Raw genomic sequence first — 22485 nt, forward strand, 5'->3', positions numbered from 1 at the left:
GAAAATATTCACATTTAAGAAGCTGAAATGAGCATAAATTTTGTCTTCATCTAATTTTTTTTTATTTACTCAAACAATTAATCAATTTGCAAAAGAGTTGGCGCTTAAGTTTAGTTGTAAACTATTAAAGTAACTAAAACTGATTAATCATTGCAGCTCAATTGTCCCCTAAAAAATCTTTTTGAACAAGAATAGGAGAAAAACTTTTGTGATTTCAAAATATTAGGCTATTCATATCAAGACATATACTTACTTTTAACTTGAAAAAATATAAATTTGAGACACAAATAATTATAAAACAAATCATAACATATAGATGGTCTGAAAAGCTGTTATTATTGTCACGTATTGGTTTCATGTTGGTTTCATTTTGTAGTTGTTCCAGGGTGATCAGGACCAATTTTCCCCAAAACACATTTAAAAGCAAGACTGAACACTGCAACTTTCTAAAAGTTACATTAACTTCACTAATCCACTCAGTTTTAAAGACCAGCCAAAATCCTATTTAAGACATTTTAAAACCATTAAGGCGTAACAATCAGATTATTGGATTTTAGACTTTTGGACACCCTTTCCATACATTAACGCTGATATATCTCTATTATTTTTACATCTACTAAACCTAAAAGACATCAACACAAAAGAAAAACAGTAAAAGCACCAAGACACATTTACGTCCGAGCACTATCAGGGTTTCTACTGACTTCCAGCAAGCAGCGCACACAAGCAGGTTCCATTACTTTTAAATAACTGTGCAGGGTTCTCTCAGATGAGAATCTACCAAAAGAACATCTTGCAGAAAATAAAAGGCTGAGTACCGCAGGTGAAGCCACATTCACTGTGTAATTCTTTAAACTCAGCGGAAGCTTAAAAACACCAAGAGGGAGAAAAGGCAGGAGAGAAAACATTTCGGATATTGTCATCTCTGTATGCATTACATTTTGTAAATTGTGAAATCATTGTGAAATCTAGGTTCAGGGCTCTGAGACTGCACACATACAGATGAAATAGGGGCATAAAACTGAAGCATTACCATTCATGTTATTATACACAACGTTTCCTATTCCCTTCTCTTGGCTGAACAATTTCAATGGCTCCTCTTCCATGCCAGGAGCATTTGTGAACATAAATGATAACACAGGCTTTTACAATCAATGTGCACTTCCTTGTTTTCTGGCTTTAGGAGAACCATAAAGCCCTGCATCTGTATGTGTTAAATGAAGTGTGCAACAACCACATGAGTGTACGTCCATGTGTATGTATGTGCATATGTGTGTGCCTGCTCACACGCACGTGCATGCTCACTCACACATGTTTGAATGTGCACTGAGAAAGTGGCAGACTAAAGCTGCGTGATGGGGGGGAGGACACAATATGGTAGTGGGTTTTTTCCATGATCCTTTGCTGGAGTGACCTGACGCCATTTCATCATGGACCCCAAGAAGACAGCCCAAGAGAGATGCAAGATGCAAAAGGACAGCAACTGCTCCACGAAATGAAATGAGAAATCAAAGAGGTGCAGAGAGAATGAAGAATGAAGACAGGGGTGAAGAGAGGATGGGAACTTGACAGAGAAAAAGAAAATGATACAGGAGTGCTCTCTTATTAATGCCAGTCCAGCAGCAGTCAATGAATCTAAAAAAACTCAATGCTGTTGTAGTGCGTCACTCATCCACCTGTCCCATGCCCTTCTTAGGGGGAAGGACACAAACACACATTGTAAGGTTAGATGAACGCTTCACCTCATCACCAACAAAACAGACATCTAAATCCTGTTAATTTGTAATTCACTGACTATGTAACGTTCCTGTTAGTTGCCCAGTTGTTGTTATAGTCATTTTTTGGTGATGTTTTCTTGCGCATCTTTTAATGTCAGGGTGAGGACGTCGACCGAGCACGGGGTTATCCTTGGGCTTATCATGTCAAGCAATACAAATTCATTTCATATTCATCAGAATGGTTGTACTCTGCAGGGGGTTCATGGTGCTACCTATCCAACTCCCCCTTTTCTCTTTGATTTGGCTCATTTGAGCAGTGCGGTCCCCGGCAGCTTGTTAGAACTGCCACCTCGGTGACTCTGCCCCCTGGATGGAGAGGGAGGTGTGTGTGTCGAGGGGGGGGGGGGGTGATGGCAGAGATGGAAGGGGTGCTCAGAGGGGTGTTGAGGGGGGTGCAGGATGATAGGTTAGGGAGGCCTACCCCAGAGCGCTTTCACAAGTCACGGGTGAGCAAGTAAGGTTCAGTGAGTGGAAACTGGGGAAACCTGAAGGAGGCACACCATCTACTGGCAAGACGCAGGTACTGCAGCCTGCTGTGAGTGAAGAGGCTGGACAGAGAGAACTCCCCTCACTAAAAGGTATAAACATAGTCTACTGCTTTCAGTCTCAGGGTTTCTGCACATTTCAACAAGTTAAATTTAAGACTTTTTAAGATGTTTTAAAGACCATTGTGAATGTAATTTAAAGGTAGAATCAGTCTGAGGGGGTCATACAGACACAAGAAACAATTTATTGTCAAATACCAACATTTTGGGTTGGTAAACACAGAAATTCTGAGAAAATAAGGAAATACAGCCAGAGGGTAGGGTGTCTGTAGATACAGCCACCACCTGTCTGTTATGGCTTTAAGACAAAATTCATGTCCGCACTGGCATAAAAACATAAAGAATATGATGCTAAATTTGAGTCCCAGAATTAAAACAATCAACTGAACGTGACTACACAGAACTGTGTGTTATAGAAGTTGTGGTTATTGGTTCCATGCTGGTTTTGTTCTGTAGTTATTACAGCATGATCAATACAATATTTTCTCAAAAACAAAAACAGATTTGAAAGCAAGACTGAAGTTAATGCAACTTTACAAAAGTGACATCTTCATAATCCAATAAACTTTTTAAGACCTTTCAAGTCAACATCTGTGAACAGCTTCCGAAATATTAAAAAACTGAGCAACAGAAGGAAATTACTTAATTTGCCAAAACTTTTGCCAAATTTGCCACAAAAAACCACTTCCAGTGCCAGAGAAGCCACAAAAGAGACTTACAGATGGACAGATACAAAATCAAATCATTCAGAAAAATGAAAGGCAACATTGAGAAAGGAGCTGTTCCTTTTTTATTACTACTGACAAGGTGCAAAAATGATCCTTTTAGGTCAAAGGGACAAGAGACATAACTGCCTAAAATTGCCCATAATGGATCACATATGTAGCCTGTGCCTCATTTTTGTGTCAGTAAATTTCAAAATGCTCAAATGCAAACCTTTATTAGACATAGGCAAGAGGGAGTTACACGTTACCTCCATACCTGCTGAACACAGGCTACATAGTAGAAAATGAATTCATAAAAAGTGGGATCATTGTTCTTCAACCTTTCTATTTTCCAAGGTCGTGTTCATTTATCACAGCAGGGTGTGCAGCAGAGACCGGACAAAGGCTTGAATATATAATAGCAGGTATAGGATAAACAGTATAGGTTGTGGGGATGAGGGGCACAACATATTCAGCATCAAGACTTGGCCTGATTAGATGTCCAGACATGCCATAACCTTGGGGATCTGCCAGCGAAAAAGGGGAGCAGGAGGAGGGGGTGGATCTGTGTGGGTTAAATGCAGACAGACAGAAAGGTGCAGACAGAAATACACACACGCACACACACACACATAAGAGGAGAAAGAAAATGCATGAAGGAAAGCTATTCAGAAAACATTTTCATTTTCTTCCATCTGTAAATATATAAAATACAGTGAGGTGCCATTACTGAACCCCGCAACCCCCCCTCCATCCTCCCTCTCTTCACCCCATGAAAAAAATAAATCTAATTTTCCCATCCCTGCCACAGAAACCCTCCCTCCACATACACACACACACGCATGCACACCCCCAGTAGCCCCACCCACCACCGCTCCCAGCCCACATTCAGGCTCCCCCTGCCCCTTCCATCCTCGCTCTCATAGTGATGCACCATTTCTTTCTCTAAGCAAGGCTCCATTTTGTAATAAGTTCTGATCAGTGTTTTAACCAATTTGCATTCAATCCTGAGAAAATGGTGGAACAGCCTTGGTGGAGGAGAAAATGCTGGGGAAAGAGTAGCAGAGTGAGGCACGGGGGGATAAGAGTGAATTATCAAATATCCAGCAGGGATTAGTGTGAATTTATAGTAGTGTGATGCTGTAAGTTTTGTATGGTCGCGTATGTTACATGTTTATGGTCGTCTGTCACTGTTTTCATGGCTAAGTGGTCAAAATAAAATAGCTTGACTAGACTTTAATGCTTATTTATATTCAGCTACAAAACCATGGTAAGTGTTAAAGTAGACAGGTAACAATGTGAATATACTGGCATGCTCAGCTGGCTGATAGGTAACATGGACAGACAGCCATTTGTTTTCTACTTTCACTGCCTTTAGGATCATGAGAAGAGAAAATATACTTCAGACAACCTTTTTTCACTTTAGGGCAGAGCAACAAAAACATATTATCACAAAGTTTATGCTATTGAACAAATAAAGGGCTCATACGATGCATACTCGTGCTAGGTGCAAAATTATTAAAGCAAATCGTTTAAAGTGCCATGGCACTGAATGAACTCAAATTTAAAGTCCCAGTGTGTAACCTGAAAATAAGAACTGTGTTTTTCTTACCTTAGAATGAGTTGTTTATATCTACAGAGGGTGCGGGTCCTCTTCCACGAGTCCACCATGTTTAACTGCCACGCTTTCAGTCCAGGACAGACGACTTAACACTGACTCTAAATACGGCCTTTTGTATTTTTCCTGAGTCTCGCAACAACTGTGGATTCTCCTACCTTAAGGCATGGAAAGGGAGAAGGTGGCGAGGTGTCTGCAAGTTCACCACCAGATACCACTAAATCCTACACACTTGTTGTGGAAAAAACATACTAATATGGCTGGGTATTAAACTTCAATACTTGACTTAGCACCAACTGAATTACTAACTATTGATTATTGAAAATGTTTTCATTTAGTACAAATTTTCGTTATCTAAAAAGTAAAACACATCAGCATCAGTGAGCCATTAAGTACACAGCATACTTGTACCAAGATGTAATGATGCTAACACTATAATAACATCATGCCCAGAGAAGGGACTAGCTACTGATTGGCACAGATAACTATGTGATCTTCGTGCCTCTTGTTAGCTAACCAGTGCAGCTAAGCTGTTTGCTCGTTGGTGAGTTAATCCACCACATCTTCTTCTCACCAGTGAGAGGCATATAACCTGGACCTGTGGTGGAGAGCATTTCTGACAGCAGACATGGTGTTGTTCAGATTATCAGATTAAAGTAGAGAAACACCTGAAGTTGACTTGCAGCTCCTCGAAGGAACACAGGAAGTAAGAGGTCTCACTCTGCCACTATTTTCCAGCACCAAAACATCACCTAGACAGTCATTCCTTTCTTCATCTTTGGATAAGTCAGACTACTCTTTCGTATTAATGCTCATTTTGACAGTTGTTTATATTTTTATATAGTTCAATACTGGACAGACATTTCATCACCTTCTAAATTTTGCTGCAGTTGTCCAGTTTGAGTAAAGTTTAAGTAAAAAATTGTTTCTCCAGCTGCTCCCAGGTACTTGAACAGCTTCCTTTCAAGTGTGTAATGTCTGATGTAATTTTATTTTCCTTAAAATTGATTTAAACAATTGGTATCAAAAGAAGGTATTGTTTAGGAACCAGTATTGAAGTCAAGGTATTGACATATCGAAAAATTCTGAACAATACCCAGCCCTACATACTAGTACACAAGGACCAAGCAAGAACTTAAACAAAAGGTGAATCATCATAGCCTATCAGCTCCATTCACATTTAACTTGAGTGTGAAGATGGTGCATTTTAATCTTGTAACGTCTCTGGCAGTCTTTTTGTTTTATTGTGTTTTTGTTCAATTTATTGATATTTTTGTATTGCTTTGTATATTCTTTTAATACATTTTGTCATTGTAAAATTGAAAACTGCAAATAAAGTAGTAAAAACAAAAAAAAAATGGCTTATTTTGCAAGGCAATGATATTTATTCATGGTCCAAAAAAAGGTGATAGGCTAAAAATCTGAGACAGATATTCTCCACAGTCAATCGTCTCACACTGAGATTACATTAGCTATTAGCTGCTGGTACACACTGTGGCAGATAATGAATGTGATCAGCCATGGACATGGTAATGATGAAGTGTGACCACAATGGCAAATAATATGAAACTATTACTAAAATACAATGCAGAGGTACAATCAAAGAGGCTGTGCCCCTGTATTACTTACAGTGACGCCATTTAAACTGTTTTAGATATTGCTGTATATTTAAACAATGCACAAAGATAGGGTTACTTTTAATTTATTTTCATTTATTTTGAGTATTTTGTTTATGTGAAAGCATGAATGATACCTCAAACTATGCCAAAAGGCTAATCCAGCTGTGCAAATCATTTTGACTCTATGAAGGACCGGATATCCACAGACATGTGAACAAGAAGAGGAATGGAGGGCAGAACTTCCTAAGGTCTGTATCGAGCCATGACCTGAGTGCTAGTGGCCAGCTTTTTTGGGAAGGAATGTTAATGGGTGGTTCAAATCACGTTAAGGGCTGGAAAGATAGCCAAGTTAATTACAACATTGCTGAAGACAGTTTTTTTTTCCTGAATCTGAATAAGTTTTTCATTAATGGTGTCACAGAGATCAGCAGTTATCAGTACCTCCGGAGGGATAGCAGGGGGGGAAAACAATCACTGATTCTTTCACACAATTTCACCATCTAATTTCCGACCATGCATTTTGGAACAAAATTAATTTCCTTGGCTATCTAATAAATCAGAAACAAGTGATTGCTGTTGGTGCCAATCCAGGCAGGCACAATGAGATCTCTCCGCTCCGTTCTGACAGAATGAATTGCGTGTCCCTGCTGAAGCTGAGACACGTCATGCGGACCGGGCTGTAAGTCTGCGTGGGATCTCCCTCTTCAGCCATTTCCTTGCCATCACACTCATTTGGGCTCTCATTCTCACACTCCTTTTATTAGAAACAAAGTCAAGGCAATAGCTCTATAGTCTGATTGATTCTGGGAGTTATCCTCCATCGTTCCACGAATTCCTCGTTAGCCCGCGTCCTCTATGATCATCCTTATCAGTCTCATTGGTTTAAAATGTAAAATTACCCACTCTGCATGCTCAGAGGTGCACTGAATTAGGGTTATAATATTCAGTGGTCTATATGATCTCCTGTATGCTACATTATACATGCAGCATCTTGTAAGATTCAATGCATGTTTTCCGCATGGCTTCCCTCTGAAACAACTGGGGGGTTTTGAAGATCAGCTATATGCTAAAATGCCTCAGGCTATCTTTACAAGGTTATAGAGCATTAAGAGTTGGAATGCACACCCAGGGAGATGAGGGGGTGAACCCCACACACACACAGACACATTCACTCACACATTACTACCACCACCGCCACAGTCTGGACCTCAGCTCTAGGGGCGGTCCCTGAGCACAGCCTTGAGAGACGTTGGGGGCAGGGTGGAATGGGTAGGAAGGGTTAAACGACGGTGTTGTAAAACATTTATCTGCTTCAGATAGAGCGTTAGATAGCTTGAACCTCATCCCCTGCCATTACAGAATTACCCTAACTGCTGCCATAGTGTGGCCGCGCATAGACACTGTGCCCAATCCCTCTCCGCCATCCTATTGATTTTCACACCCTGAGACAGTGTGCTCCCAAAGGGCAGTAAATTATAGGGCGTTTTACAGGGAATTACACCTGCACCGGAAACTTTACAGGGATACGGGTGTCACAGACCACTCTTACACTCTTCTACAGATGACTGTGGGAAACTGAACATTGGGAGCTCTATTCACTCCTTTCAATCACACACATTAAAGCATGCACTCACACACAACCATGTAAAGAGAGGTTTCCCACAGCACAAAACAATTGTATAGACCTACCATTGTGGCATTCAAAGATCATTTATATGGCATTTTACCTTTACTAGACTGCTGGTGGTGCAGTGACAGGAAACAGCGTAAATTGTTTAAGAAAGTGGGTGACATGTAACTGTAGCCTGCTACTCCTCTAGAAATGCCTCATTTTAGACTTCGATCAGAAATTAAAGGTATCAAAAGTTCAGTATGTAAGATTTACAGGGATTTATTTGCAGAATATGACAGAAATTGAATAGAATATTGATAAGAATGTAATAACATAAAAATCATTGAGTTTTCTTTACTTTAGAATGAGCCCTTTATGTCTTCCATGTAGGCAACCATGCTCAACCGAAATATTTTTACACAGACAAACAAAACACTGGCTCTAAACAGCGCCCTGTGTGGGAGTTGTTTTTGTGAGTTTTCAAACATATGATTAAAGATGCAGCAATTGCAATTTTCTTGGCCAATTCCAATTTTCAGTTTCAATTTCCAATTTTTGACTGACCTACCGATGCCAATTTTGTCCGATTCCATTTTTTTCCTTTCCAAGAACTGCAAATGACATACACAAATACACAAACATTTAAGTATTATTTCTTAAATGGAAATTTAAATTGTGTGTTCATGGTTACTCCCAGGTCTTGTCATATTATCAAAATTGTGTACCAGAGGGAGCATGATCTCACATGATTTCATGGCGAATGTGATCTCATGGGAAAGCAGACGTAAACAAAACAGAGACTGACATGGTGCAATAACTTAATGTAGTAATGCTTTGTACTTAGAAAAAACAAAATCAGAAGTTAAATGAGTCTGGATGAGAACATTTTTGGGAAAATATGGTCAAAACGGGTTGTTTATTCTTCATCCAGAACTGGAGGTGAGATTTTAACTGCCAGTCTATAACAGTAGTATACTGCTAATGTTAGCCTGAGGAGCGAGAAAGTTTATGGTTATTTCGCAAACTCCGTCAGCTGCTCAGCTGCCCTGTCACCTTGTAGACTTGTCTCTCTTCTTGTTATCCTGTTTTTGGAGTCTACTGCTTGTCTTAATGCTGACAACATGCTAACGTGTGTGTGTGACTGTTATTCCATTGAATATTGCTGTGCATTACTCTTTGTGTCATTGCGCATGATGTGAACCAATATGCAGAGCATGCATACCAATACATAATCAGATATCTGATGTTGACCGCCTGGTCACACATCGTGGTCAATTCCTGCCACCTGCCGATCAATTGGTTAATCTCTACTCATGACAAACATCAGTAAAAGTAAAATTCACATGTAAATAGGACACAGGATACAGTAGTAAATGTGTGTTGGATCAGCTGAAGTTTAAGCTATGGGTGATGTCTCCTATAAAAGCCTCTTTGTTGTGTATATTTTTACATTTTTCTTCGTGTTTGTTTACATGTGTAAGAGAGTTCATAGCTCAGAGACATTTATGATGGTTTGTGGCATAGCAAAGTTACTGACAGGCAAAAGCCTTGACGATGGAGGTTAATACAGTGAAAGTTAATACTCAGCGGAGGATCCAACAAAAAGCCTGAAACAAGATTAAAAAGGCAGCTTGACAAAAACTTAGACTTTTATCTATGTGCCGCGCTGTTGATAATTCAAAAGGCACCAAGCAGACTATTATCCATCTTCTTGCTCCAAAGACAACTGTGCAAAAGATGGGCTAGGTATAATGCCACGGGGGGTATCTCTATAGCGGTGAAGGAAGGAATCAAGGAAGGAATTGTAGACTAATAAAACTTCCTTAACTCTGCAACACCTGGATATATATGGTTTCTTTTCATTTCTTCTCCAGCTCCACTCACTCCTAGTAAAACTAGCTCTCAACACCAGCACTCGCTGACCTCGGGATAGCCCTACAAACATGAAAGACCCTTTATCTGTTCCAGGTGTGGGCTGACTCACGCTGTGAGTGTGTGTGTCTGAGAGAAAGTGAGTGAGGGAGATACAGATGTTTATCTACATGAACAGATTCGAGATCCTCAAGCAGTTCAGCAAACTAAAACAGTAGAGCAATGAATGATTGCAGTGTTCACACACAGAACTAGAATATTTGTTTGATCACCACGAGCGATCAGATTTTGTTGGCATTTGATTTTGTCTACTAAACTGTATATATGAAAAAAAGAGGGCTTCCGTGGGTACATCACATTAAGTTTAGAGCTGCGACGATCAATCAGTGATTAAATTAATTGCCAGCTATCTTTTAATCATTTAAATGGTTTGAGTAATTTTTTAAGAGAATGAATTAATACTTCTTTGATTCCAGCTTCTAAAATGTTAATATTTCCTGGTTTCTTTATTCCTCTATGAAAGTAAACAGAGTGTCTTTACGTTGTCATTTGAGGACATCATGTTGGGCTTTGGGAAACGCTGATCACCATTTTTCACCATTTTCCGATCATTTTCTACCATTTCCTGACACTAATCAATTAATTGAGAAAATAACAACCAACACGATTAATCAGCAATGAAGATGACTGTTAGGTTCAAGTCAAAAATGTCAAATAATGTCAGACTTATTTGGCACAGTTGCTCTTTAGCACATTTCTGACTACCTCATAATGCTTAAGCTATGATATCTACTCGTAGAACTGCACAATTAATTTGTTAACCGACTAGATGTCAACTATTAGATTAAGGGCCAACTGTTTTTAAAATCGATTAATCTGTTTGAGTGAAAAAAAAAAAGTTTGTTTTCATTTCTCAAATGTGAATATTTTCTTGTTTCCTTACTCTATGATGGTACGAATATGAATATCTTTGGGTTGTAGACAAAACAAGACATTTGAGGATAGTCTTTTTTTTTTTTTTTTTTTGTATGTTATACATTTTATAGACCAAAACTAACCAATTAATGGAGAAAATAATGGACAAAATAATCAACAATGAAAATAATGATTAGTTGCACCCCTAGATCCCAGTATACTCTCATTCAACTTGGATTTGGTTCTGTGAGAATGGATCATCATTGGACACACACACACACACACACACACACACACACACACACACACACACACACACACACACACACACACACACACACACACACACACACACACACACACACAACAGATAATGCCACACAGATACATACAAACTTACACACTGGTGCTGAGCAATATGGTGCACAGAAGTGACCCCATGCAGCCCCTCCCCCCGTCACTCTCACTCTGTCTGGTTTCAGGTTAAACTTGACCCTTCACTCTTGACCTTTTGGGGCTTGGCTCAGTGCTGGATGAGCAGAGAGAGGCAAGGGCACAGCTGTGAGGGAGGGTCCACAGCAGGACAGACTCCCCTCTGACAAAGGCAGAAATTCAATTGGAGCATATTAGTGTCCAAGTAGTTGAATATCACTCATTGTAGCTAACTGGAAACATCTTTTCTTCTGTGCTCAAGGCAGCTTCCATTAACCTCTAAAACAGTGGGAGGGCCGGGGTTGGGCGGGTCACACAGAAGAGCTCTCAGCTTCAACTTTGCCAGCACTTCTCTCTCTGCAGCGCTCTATTTTTAACCTCTGATACATATTGCTGTGGTCATTATTTTCAATGTTTCTGTCCTGCACTGTCAAACGCCTTGCAGGTTTGATGTATGAACGGTGGTCCATCACTTACATTGTTCCCCAGGACAACCAATGAGTGTGTGGTTCCCTGCAGTGGGCCAGACAAAGACAGATAGATGGGCCTGGCTCAGGCCATACGTACCAAGGGACACTTCTCAGGACAGCTTACAAATAGGACTGAGAGGGAAGGGATGAAGCTGAATAAAAGCTGATACTCCACAGAGCTGCTCAACCCATAACTGTCACCTCTGCAGATTGAACAGCCATCCTAAATGAAGATAAACTATCGATCCACAGAGTAATATCTGGTGTTTGGTAAGTCTACAATGAGACGAAGAGATGCTGGGGAAAATATTCTCTTGCTATTTGAATATTGATCTCAACAGTGAAACAGTAGACTTTCCAAACATGAGACAGGAAAGCATTTAGGAGCTGGATCCAACTTCTCTCGCTGAGCTGCTTTATAACAAATTAAAAACAAGAGGAAAATCATACTGAAATTGGGTCCCATCTCACTACAACAACCCCCCACCCCCACGCCTTTTCCCCCCTGCCATCCCCAATGTCTCTTTTCTCCACAATCAGTGTCAGAAGAAGCGGCGAGGAACGGTTTGTGAGAAACACTTATCTAGCACAGCGGCAGAGCCCTGTTCCTACACCCTTTATCTCACCAGGAGATGGAATTCAATATACAAAAACCCCATCATGCAGCAGCATCACGCCTGTGCTGGGGATAAGGGCAGGGTTGCCAGGTAATTGGTTGGTGGTGGACGAACACAAGGTTTGAGACTACCCGTGGAGGAGTGGAGATTACAGGAAGGGGTGGAGGGACTGGGTAACTGGGAGTCAGGGAGGGTGGGGGGGTTCTTGACAATCTTTCTCCACATCCCCCTTCTCCTCCATCCACCCATCCCTACCCCGCCTGCTCATGTAATCTACAGCCCCACAAATGTACATGTGCGCTTGTGTGTTGGTGTTGGTTCCAGCACAAATAACAAAGCATGTCAAGTTTATTTGTGTAGCCCCTATGTCACAATGCAGCCCCCAAAACCCCCTCTCAAAACAGAAAAATGACACGACTTTGTTTCTATTATACAAGTTTGTATTTGCATCCCTGGTGCACATTAATTAAGAAAATTCCTCACATCCATGACATTTAAATTAAAATTAAAGCAGATAATGTCATAACAAGGACTGAATATCATTATGGGGCAAAAATAATTTCTTTCCTTTGAGATAATGTAAAATGGGATTGGAGGGTGATGATCACGCACATGGAGTAAGAACAGTGGAAGAAGGGGGGAGCGCACAGGAAATCCACCGGCACACCATTTCCCGTTTTCCAGCGACTCCTCAAGATAACGGGCGCAGGAGAGGGAGAGATAAAGGAACATGTGAGAGAAAGAGAAAGAAAAAAGTCATTTCTCTGATTTATTTATGATGCAATGAAGGTATGCTGAACGCATCAGAACATGCAGCAGTGGTCATACTGTCAGGGAAGATGAAGTGTCTTCATAGTCGACTGAGCGAACGAGCGAGGGAAAGAAAGAGGGAGAGGGAGAAAATTAGAGGGAGAGAGAGGAGGGTGGCTATACTGCAGAAGGGTGTTAACCATCTCATCTCTACCGCACCACCGCACTCGCCACAAAATGGCTACTTCGTTCCTTCTGACGGCCGGCACCAGGAGGGGGGCCATCTGAACCGCCGCTATCTCATCTACCACCTCTGTAGCCTATTCTTCAACCTCAACTATTCCTCATATTTATGGACTGCTTTCATACAACACTCTGCTGAGTGGCTTTTTACCTGCACATTTTTTAGAAGAAATAAAATCTGTTATTTCATTTTTTAAAGCTCAGTTTAATGTTCTGGTAAATTACAAAATTACAGTCAACTTTAGACTATAATTTGTCTATGAGACTGCAGAGGAAAATTTCCATGTCCATACTGTATCAAGAACAAGTAAGTAAGTGAACAAAGAGAGAACCAAATGATCTACAGCTTCTTAATAATCTGCTGAATGTGAAAACTTTAGAGTTTAGAGGGAAAAGGACATCAAAATATCAAGATACACAGGTTTTCATAATTTAATAAAATGCTGTAGACCTGCTTACAAAAACATTAAGCAGATGCGAGGGGGGAAAAGTCAGTGCAGGTAGTGAGCGTATGACTCCCTTTACACACAGAACATGAGTCCATGTCCAGGGCAACATCCCCCTCTGCAGGCAAAGAGAACACAATCACTCGCCACAGAAGAGAAGAAAAAAAAAAAAAAAAAAAAAAAAAACATTTTATAAACTAAGATGGAGCCTTGGAGGCCATTTCCTTCATTACTTTCCATCTATTTCATGTTATTCTGCTTCCATTTGAAGCCCACTTAAGATAGTCCACATTAAAAAAAAAAGAAAAATGTTGCTTGGACAAGAAAAGGAAAGCCAATAATTCATATTGTCAAGGGGTGTAGATAACTGTACAGCACAAGAAGTGTACACACACACGCAGAAAACCTCAGCCCACAGTGGTTACATAAGAGGTAGGCCTACTTCTAAAATGTTGCTGAATAGCAAGGGGAAAATAAAATCAACTTACTTCTTCCATTCCCTGGTTCAGCCTTAGTTCTATCCACTCTGCCCTTATAATCATGTGAGCAGAGCAATTTCAGTCGAAAACACCCTGGCATACCAAATATGTACATAACCACAGCTCTCTCCTCCTTGTATTGCCCAGGCAAAGATTTATTAGCTGTTTTAAGTCCAGCATGCATATGAAAGATACTTGGAATTTTATATAATTTAATGGGTCACACATTGGACTAAATTCAAAATGCTCAGTCAGAAGACTAAATTTGCTTCGCTTTTTAATATTGCTGCCACTCCAGAGAATTGTGAATATACTGGGACTGAGCGTAAATGTACTTCCATATTTTAACACTTGCTCTGAATCTTCACCTTGCAGATGATAAAAAATTGGATGTCGGCGGCTTCGATTCATATGAGCTTGAAAAATGCAGCACATGTTCATCTTTATGCTGCAAGAAGGGAAAAGGTTAGAAATGGAGATTGGAGAAGAGTGGATTTGGATGTCACGATGACGCCACAAGTGTCAGCTTCTTTAAGTTTCTCAGGATAGATATCAGTCACATGAGAACCTCTACTGCTGCTTTTGAAATAATTTTCAATCCAAATCACAGTTAAATAATTGGTTAATTCTTTCCAGACAGAACATCATTAACAAAAATTAGTGTTTCTCTCCTGAAACACATTTACCCACATATTAACAAAGACTGTGATGAAAATTAAACACTGTATATACATTACTTGTTGCTTGCTGTATTATAGAAAACAAACACAGTCCTTAAGCCAGAAAAAAAACATACAACCGCTATAAAAAGTTGCTTAAGAGTACAACTTTGAAGAGTTTAGATTTGGTCACTGCATAATATCAAATCATTTTAAAAAGGTAACACAATAAGCCGATCAATACTTCCACATTATGATTCTGCTCAGAAAATTAAAAAGATATAAGCTGGTTAAAAAAAAATCTCCTGTGCTTACATGGTACCATTTTTTTTGCCACAATTTATCCAGCGATTGACCTGGCACTTCTCCCTCTGTGTTATGGAAGATTTTGCAGCTGAGCCTTTGAATCAACTGATGCTTTAGCACAAGCCCTCAACTCCAAGGTTATTTCTTCAGGATTTCCTTTAAGTTCTTTAAAGAAGAGCTAGCATTTGGAATACATATTATACATAAAAACTCAGTCAAATAAACTAACAAAAGTTAGGGGATCAGCAGCATCAAAGCATTCCTGGGCTGGCTCGAACCACATGATGAGCCTCGTGTCTTTGTGAGCAGAAGCTCGTAGATGTTCGGCACATTTCAGAGCCTGGCTTTAGATTTTTTTGGCAGATTATCTTTTGGTCTTTGAAGCCCAGAACCCACCTGCTTCAATCCCAACAGCGCTACTCCTCCGGTATCCAGGCTGTGGTTCCATTGGTCAACATAAACAGCACCTATGAGCCGTACCCTCAGGGGGATTCCTATTTATTACTGACCAAAGTCTGTGCAGAGCTTCTGCACAGATCTTCAAAGAAGCACTGGCAAATATGCCCCCTATGAAATATGAATCATTTGGGAGAGATCTGGAAATCTAAAATAATTCTGTGTGTATGGATAAATCAACATGTATCCTTGATCTTCAGCTATGGATTATAATTTTAAAAGAAATCCAGCACAGACAATATAAATTTGAGTCTGACAAAAGACACAGTTTAATAAAACTGTTACTAACTGAATTTGATTTTTAAAACCAGTCAAATGTCTGCAAACAAGGATCAAGTTTATATATTTGAATTGAATAAAACCCTCACCCTTGTGTCATGTCAGTGTACTCCATTGCATATACTGTAAAGATAAAAGTCAATGCACAGTGTAAACACAGGGAACATTACTTTACCACTGTAGGCCTCTCAATCTCTGACAGATATTTTAAAACATTTAATGTGTTCATTTATACTTAATCTGTCAGCTGTGAAACAAAATCAAAATACTTGCTCCAGAAAGTGGACTAACTGGGCATCGAATATCAATAAATCACAAAACTCATCAGTAATATTTTCTCATTTACTAAATGTAAATATATAAGTTTTATTTATTCAAGTCAATTAAACCTAAAAATCCTTTTATTCCTTTTATTTTCAGAACACTTCAGGTCTTATTAACCTGAGTTCTAACCTCAAGTCTTGTGACTACAAATGATGAATTGGATGAATATATGTTGTTGTTACCCTTAAGCTTATTACACATGTTTTCTCAGACGCAACTGAATTAATATGAAGCTCATATGACAAGAAAAGTTATGTTATGAATCATTACAATATTACCTTGTCTTTTCAAATTCATCCATCCATCCATCCATTATCTTCCGCTTATCCGGGGCCGGGTCGCGGGGGCAGCAGTCTGAGCAGGGACACCCAGACTTCCCTCTCCCTGGACACTTCTTCCAGGTGTTCCGGAGGGACCCCAAGGCGTTCCCAGGCCAGCCGAGCGACGTAGTCACTCCAGCGTGTCCTGGGTCTTCCCCGGGGCCTCCTCCCAGTGGGGCATGCCCGGAACACCTCCCTAGGCAGGCGCCCAGGAGGCATCCGATATAGATGTCCAAGCCACCTCAGCTGACTCCTCTCGACGTGGAGGAGCAGCGGCTCTACTCCGAGCTCCTCCCGGGTGACAGAGCTCCTCACCCTATCTCTAAGGGAGCGCCCCGCCACCCTGCGGAGGAAACTCATTTCAGCCGCTTGTATCCGAGATCTTGTTCTTTCGGTCATGACCCAGAGTTCATGACCATAGGTGAGGGTAGGAACGTAGATTGACCGGAAAATCGAGAGCTTCGCCTTTCGGCTCAGCTCCTTCTTCCCCACGACAGACCGGCGCAACGACCGCATTACTGCTGCCGCCGCACCAATCCGTCTGTCGATCTCGCGTTCCATCCTCCCCTCACTCGTAAACAAAACCCCAAGATACTTAAACTCCTCCACTTGGGGCAGGGACTCTTCTCCGACCCGGAGGGAACAAGCCATCTTTTTCCGGTCGAGAACCATGGCCTCAGACTTGGAGGTGCTGATTCTCATCCCAGCTGCTTCACACTCGGCTGCAAACCGCCCCAGTACAAGCTGAAGGTCCAGGTTCGAAGGAGCCAACAGGACAACATCATCTGCAAAAAGCAGAGATGAGATCCTGTGGTCCCCGAATCGGACTCCCTCTGGCCCCTGGCTGCGCCTAGAAATTCTGTCCATAAAAATAATGAACAGAACCGGTGACAAAGGACAGCCCTGCCTGAGTCCAACATGCACCGGGAACAGGTCTGACTTACTGCCGGCAATGCGAACCAAGCTCCTGCTCCGATCATACAGAGACCGTACGGCCCTTAGCAGAGGGCCCCGAACTCCATACTCCTGAAGCACCTCCCACAGAATGCCACGAGGGACACAGTCAAATGCCTTCTCCAAGTCCACAAAGCACATGTGGACTGGTTGGGCAAACTCCCATGAGCCCTCAAGCACCCTGCGGAGGGTGTAGAGCTGGTCCAGTGTTCCACGACCAGGACGAAAACCGCATTGTTCCTCTTGGATCCGAGGTTCGACTATCGGCCGAATTCTCCTCTCCAGTACCCTGGAATAGACTTTACCAGGGAGGCTGAGGAGTGTGATCCCCCTGTAGTTGGAGCACACCCTCCGGTCCCCCTTTTTAAATAGAGGGACCACCACCCCGGTCTGCCAGTCCAGAGGCACTGTCCCCAACTGCCACGCGATGTTGCAGAGGCGTGTCAGCCAAGACAGCCCTACAACATCCAAAGACTTGAGGTACTCAGGGCGGATCTCATCCACTCCCGGTGCCTTGCCACTGGGGAGCTTCCGAACTACCTCAGTGACTTCAGCTTGGGTGATGAATGAGTCAGCCTCTGGGTCCCCAGCCTCTGCTTCCTCTACGGAAGATGTGTCAGTGGGATTGAGGAGGTCCTCGAAGTATTCCTTCCACCGTCCAACAATATCCCCAGTCGAAGTCAACAGCTCCCCACCACCACTGTAAACAGTGTTGGCAGGGTACTGCTTCCCCCTCCTGAGGCGCCGGATGGTTTGCCAGAATCTCCTCGAGGCCGACCGGTAGTCCTCCTCCATGGCCTCCCCGAACCTTTCCCATGTCCGAGTTTTTGCTTCCACAACCACCCGGGCCGCAGCACGCTTGGCCTGCCGGTACCCGTCGGCTGCCTCAGGAGTCCCACGAGCCAGCCAAGCTCGATAAGACTCCTTCTTCAGCCTGACGGCATCCCTTACCTCCGGTGTCCACCACCGGGTTCGGGGATTGCCGCCGCGACAGGCACCGGAGACCTTACGGCCACAGCTCCGAATGGCTGCATCCACAATGGAGGCAGAGAACATGGTCCATTCGGACTCGATGTCTCCAGCCTCCCTCGGGATCTGGTCAAAGCTCTCCCGGAGGTGAGAGTTGAAGACCCCTCTGACAGATGGTTCCACCAGACGTTCCCAACAGACCCTCACAGTACGTTTGGGCCTGCCAAGTCTGTCCAGCTTCCTCCCCTGCCAGCGGATCCAACTCACCACCAGGTGGTGATCAGTTGACAGCTCAGCCCCTCTCTTCACCCGAGTGTCCAAGACACACGGCCGGAGGTCAGTTGACACGACCACAAAGTCGATCATTGACCTCCGACCTAGGGCGTCCCCATGCCACGTGTACTGATGGGCACCTTTATGCTTGAACATGGTGTTCGTTATGGACAGACTGTGACTAGCACAGAAGTCCAATAACAGAACACCACTCGCGTTCAGATCGGGGGGGCCGTTCCTCCCAATCACGCCCCTCCAGGTAACACTATCGCCACCCACGTGAGCATTGAAGTCCCCCAGCAGGATGATGGGGTCCCCAGTCGGAGCACTTTCCAGCACCCCTCCCAAGGTCTCCAAGAAGGCCGGGTACTCTGCGCTGCCGTTTGGCCCGTAGGCCGAAACAACAGTGAGGCACTTATCCCTGACCCGAAGGCGCAGGGCGGCGACCCTCTCGTTCACCGGGGAAAACTCCAACACATGGCGGCTGAGCTGGGGGGCTATTAGCAAGCCCACACCAGCCCGCCGCCTCTCATTGTGGGCAACTCCAGAGTAGAAAAGAGTCCAGCCTCTCTCAAGGAGTTGGGTTCCAGAGCCCCGACTGTGCGTGGAGGTGAGCCCGACTATCTCTAGCCGGTACCGCTCAACCTCCCGCACCAGCTCAGGCTCCTTCCCCCCCAGCGAGGTGACATTCCATGTCCCCACTGTGAGATTCCATGTCCTGGGGTTGGGTTGTCGGGGCCCCCGCCCACGACTGCCACCCAAATCACAGTGCATCAGCCCCTTCTGAACCCTCTCGCGGGTGATGGGCCTACGGGAGGGCGGGCCCACGTCGCTCCTTCGGGCTGGGCCCGGCCGGGTCCCGTGGGCAAAGACCCGGCCACCAGGCGCTCGCCTGCCAGCCCCAACCCCAGGCCTGGCTCCAGGGTGGGGCCCCGGTAACGCCAATCCGGGCGACGTAACTGACCCTGGTGTTGAACTTTCCATAGGGGGCTTTGGAACCGCTCTTAGTCTGACCCATCACCTAGGACCTGTTTGCCTTGGGAGACCCTACCAGGGGCAAAGCCCCCGACAACATAGCTCCTAAGATCATTTAGGTTCTCAAACCCCTCCACCACGATAAGGTGGCGGTTCAAGGAGGAGTTTCTAATTTTTCAAATTCAGTCAAATAAAAATGTTAAGGCAGTCCACACACCAACTTTCTCAAGACAAAATAAAATGCTCTGTCATGAAATTCATAATTGCTATTTATTATCACAGACATACTCTCTTATTAAAAAAAGAGATTATATTGGACTGTATGACACTCTGTCACACAGAAACATTCAGCAGGCCTTGATTGTGTTCATATATCTGAATAGCAGGGAAAACACACAAAAAAAAACACATCTACAGTATATGAAAGCTCATAGTGGACAGAAGTAACCACAAAAAATGTACGCAAAACTAAATCATGTCTTCACAACAGCTGAACTGGAGCCAAAATGTCAGCGGAGCCACATGGAATCAGAACTTATGAGAGCAGGAGTTAGCAGGCAGGGGCCTGAATGAAAAGGGGTCATCTTGCATGCTACCTTCAAGGTAGAATGAATAATAAATGGGCGAGCAATGGACACAGAGAGGTGCTATCAATATTTTAATACTTTCACCTCTAATTTCAGACTCGCTCTCCCAGATTGCCACCAATGTCCCAATACATATTCTTAACCTTTTCTACTTAGTGGATTGTACACACGCAAAACTACAACATACATATTTAGAAGCATATGCAACACAGAACGCCTCTGCTGTGTCACAGTACAGTTTAAACTGATTTTTCCTCTCTTTGTGGTTTTGAGGTACATTTAGGTACAGTAAAATTGTAGCTATGAATTAGCATGAGTTAATGCAAATGACCATTCTAAGTAGAGCATTCATCACTATTATTATTTAAAATTATCTGGATTTGTAAAAAGCAAGTAGCCAAGAAAATGGGCATTATTTGAAAAGATTGCAATAAAAGCCTTGACATTTCTGGCCAATGCTTACTACAACAAATGACAAAAAAAATCCAAATGAATTATGAGTGTGTCAGCGTCTGAATCATCTGATGCTAATGAATATAAACAATTAGGCTAAACTAAACGTAATCAAACTTAATTCCTTTTAACTTTTGAGCTCATGCACTCAGGTTCAAACTCTGGAGGCAAATGAGATACATTCCTCTGCCAGGCTTTGTGTGTAAATCCTTTTGTCGTCCCCTCTCTCATAAAGTGTCACTGTCCTGATTACCCTGCAGTGCGGCAGAGAAGCAAATGGGTGAGCAGCAATGGGAGGGGGCGGGGTGGGGGGGTATGCGAATGAGATGCTCACTGACCCTGCCACCATCACAAACCACCAGTCTGATCTAATATCCTGACTGGCTGAATGAGTGGGTGGCTTGGTACACAACTAGTGCTGTTAGTTGGTAGAGGCTGATGTGTGTGTGCTCTGATGAGGTTTGAAATAACAGTAAAAGCAGTTCAGGAGTAGAGTTGACCGATAAACCTGTCAACCGATAACGTCGCCCATTATTGACCATAGCATCAGTCATAGTTGTCATGCATGTTATCAGATATGCGCCTGTTTAAAAACTTTTTTAACAGAATAATATAAAAGTGTTTTTAATTGTTAGCTTTATAGCCAACATTCTGTATATATTTGATCCTTTTTCTTAATTGATTTTTAATTTGTAAGAGATAATGTACAATGAACAGGTTGTTATTGCAAAATAAACCACAACAGGGGGTGCAGGGTTTTGAATCACCCTGAAGGGGTTTATTCTGCAATAATAACAGATAAATTATAATGATACATTATCCCTGGCTGCTTACTTAAAGAAAAACAATAATTTGACACAAAATGTCAATTTAAAAATGATTTCATTGATTTAAAAATGATTGTACTGCTCTTCCAGAGTCTATTCTTCATAGCAACAGCTGCTCTACAGAAATAACAGACTTAAAAATACTGTAATTGAGCAGTCAGAATTGATTAAGCCATGTAATAAATACATAAATGTTCCATTTGTGTTTTTTAATTTATTATTTTATTTATAATTATTAAAATTATCAGTGAAAGTTTATTATTTCAGTGCCCCAATAGTCATTTTGTATTATAAAATTTATTGTGATCTTTAAAATATTCTGCCTCCATTACATATCTTTATCACAAGGGTTTTGAGGAATCATTGCAAAAAATGTGTGTTTATGTATACATTCTATATATTATGTTCTGCATAAAGAATATCAGCAGATACCAGATTTTTTTTTTTACTCCCTATTCAGAAGTTAAACTCACAACTTAGGATCAATCCTTACATGTAGACAAACTCACACTCCAGTCTCAGAGCATATTCCCCTACATTTGTTAAATTCGTATAATTTTGCAGTCTGCACTGGATGGCGCCACTTTGAAGGTTAACAAATCAATATTCCACTCGCTTGTCATTTATTAACACAGGAGATCTGGTTGGATAATGATGACTGTGCGGGCATCCAGAGACAGTTCTGTGGGAACAGGCCATTAAGCGCTGCAGAGACCATAAAGTAGAGAAAGGGACTCTAATTGAGAGTATTATTATTTGTCTGTAGATCCGTCATCTCAAATATCACAAAACTCCTCCACACAGCGAGTCCTGTCAGTCAGATTTGTGTCCATGCACCACTGTCAAAACCATTCTCAAGTAAAGTGCTCAGTACCAATCAACCAACAACGGAGATGAACTTAATTTTTTAATTCAGGACAGTTATTTTGGAAAGTTAGTTTCAGGCCCAACCCTTCCTCTCGCATCACACATGCCAAGGCTAAGTTGTGTATGTACTGAGTAA

General features: G+C 42.2%; 1 long non-coding RNA gene across 3 annotated transcripts in view; it reads right to left on the reverse strand.

Annotated features, from left to right (window-relative positions):
• Positions 1-3139: 3139 nt before the first annotated feature.
• The window catches only part of LOC146332927 (uncharacterized), a 48938-nt gene continuing 29592 nt past the window's right edge, over positions 3140-22485 (reverse strand). The window contains exon 4 of one of the 3 annotated variants that reach the window (XR_014771292.1): positions 3140-3592. This is a non-coding gene — a long non-coding RNA (uncharacterized LOC146332927). Of the gene's footprint in view, positions 3593-12675; positions 12873-22485 lie in introns of those variants that run through there. The other 2 variants (XR_014771294.1, XR_014771293.1) reach the window with 2 other exon arrangements.

This window comes from Lutjanus erythropterus, chromosome 1 (genome assembly GCF_056507025.1).
Source record: "Lutjanus erythropterus isolate fLutEry1 chromosome 1, fLutEry1.hap2, whole genome shotgun sequence".
In the NCBI taxonomy this organism is placed as follows: domain Eukaryota; kingdom Metazoa; phylum Chordata; class Actinopteri; order Lutjaniformes; family Lutjanidae; genus Lutjanus; species Lutjanus erythropterus.